Genomic DNA, 2,386 nt, shown 5'->3' with positions numbered 1-2,386 from the left:
TTATCCAATCATCGATTGCTCGTTTGACAGTTCGCTTGTAAACAATTAGGAGATCATCTCTTGATTTATGGGCAGGCGGCTTTGCGTAAAGGCGGTGAGTGTTGTATACATCAGAGAGTACCGCTGACCGATGGGTAAATCGTGGTTGTGTAACCCAAAAGCCCTGCCGACTGGACTGCAAGGTCTTGTATGTAATAGTTGCGTCACCGTCTCAACGCTCAGGAATTAATTAGTGAGGAGGACTCTCAGTATATATTCATATATTTTTAAAACAACGTAATTGGTTTTTTAAACGCTTTTGAATCACACGAGATACATCAGTGTGCTTGTCGGATTGAGAATTGAGAAATGAGATATAAATCAAGAAAGCGACCGGGAAATAAAGAAATTATCATTAAATTAAAAAAAAATTGAGCAATATTTATTTTAAAATCAATCTACTAGAAAAAAAAAATGTTATTTTAAGCCTATTTTTGTGAAATAAAGATAAATGTTCTCCTTTTTGCAAGCTGATTCAAACAATGTGGTTTTCAAATTTATCGTATACGTAATCATTTGGAAGCTACAGAGAAAGGTGTTTTTGTGTAATCCCTTTCACACACAAGCGCACACACACACACACACACACACACACACACAAACATATACAAACAATACACACACATTACACATCCCTGGTCATCTATTGCCTTTATTATTAATGTGTATACATCCCATGCTGATTGTCACTACACCCCCCCCCCCCCCCCCAACCATTTCCACCATCCAAGTACCAGCGGCCTTTTCTCTTTGATTTCCTATCATGGTCTACCCGAAGCCCAACACCTCGGTCGTTTGTGGGTCAACCCCCCCCCCCCCCCTCTTCCCACCTTCCCCCTTAATCAATTTATAATTTTCTCTCCGTATCTAGGGTAGAGCGCCACATGCACAATTATATACTATTGAATGACACTGACCTTGCCCCTCCCCTAACACATGGTAGGGGGGGGGGGGGGGCTGAGGTAGTCTCCATTCTTTCCTTCTCCGTTTCTTGTCAGCTGAAGCCAACAGCAACCCAAGCTATCCTCTATCACGTGACCTTAGATCCGATGCTGCATACCGCTTGAGAGTCTTCACTATCCAGATCTCGTTCATGGTCACGTGAGAAGGCTAGATCCGTTCCGGTTCGGCGTTCGGCGTCTCGTTCGACCCGATTTCGTTAAAAGCCTAATGCTCAGCCTGACCGAGTCATCAATTTATTTGAAGAAAGGGAAACAACAAATAAATAAGTGAGGCTGTTTAGTCTACTGGTTTGACACTCACCCTCTAACTGTAAGGACGAGAGTTCGAGTCCCGCTATGAGCGGCGCAAAGTTTAGTCCTTGGAAAAGGCTCTTTACCCACATTCTCTCACGATGCCCACGATTGTAAATACATCGATACACATAATTTCATTACAGACTACCACCGTGTAGCAATGTGTTAATCGTTATAGCCCGGGGTGACATTTAAATTAAATGTATGAGGTCACCTGCCTGTAGACTTTCAATTCGCACCTATATGTCAACATGCGCGAGATGTCACTCGTAGCGTGACGTAACCAACCTAATTAGAAATTAACCAGGCGCACGGACGCTACAGTTACGACACCCAGAACACGATTGGACTACAGACAACAAACAATAATAAACCAGGCCTACCAAAATCCTGAAATATTGTTGATTCTTTGAGATTCTCCAACTCCCGACGAAAACCTTTATAAGCCAAGGTTGGGGAGAGTAACGTCCTCTCTCTATTTCATCTACTTAGAGCTCACTGCTCTATAGGAAACTCGAAAAATCCTACATAGCGAGAAACCTGTGCGCACGAGGGTCAGTGATAAATTTACATTGTGTTACCATTAATTAATGCAATTATGCTAGTGGGTAGGAGTGATAATTAATATTGTGTTTTCGCCTGGCAGTAAGTAGACACAACCAAAAAATTAACAGGAATCAATAACTTATAATTGATACTCATGTTTTCTATAAAAAATATTCCTCCGCTATATTTATATATGTATTATAGTATTGTATATATTATCCATTCAAAAAGGAATGAATTACTTGATTGTTTTATTTAGTATTTATATGCATTGATTATTATGTTCTCATTGATACATATCTTTCCCCATCCCACTAACTCGATGTGCCCCATTGATTTCATTTATGGATTAACCCATGGATAGTGGTGATGTCAAGGGTATTGATTGGAATCCCTCACGACCCATTGAATATTAAGATGTTGCAACCTAGTCAAAGATTTGCTCCGGTTTTTTTCACAGATCAATTGTGAGCGAAGCATTCAGCCTTTGATCACCCAGCATGAATCAGTGTGTAGTAATAGCCCACATCCTGTGAAGGCCCAAG

The sequence above is a fragment of the Berghia stephanieae genome, chromosome 4 (genome assembly GCF_034508935.2).
Source record: "Berghia stephanieae isolate SIO BIC M18660-M18661 chromosome 4, UCSD_Bste_1.3, whole genome shotgun sequence".
Lineage (NCBI taxonomy): Eukaryota > Metazoa > Mollusca > Gastropoda > Nudibranchia > Aeolidiidae > Berghia > Berghia stephanieae.
This window is presented reverse-complemented; position numbering follows the sequence as displayed.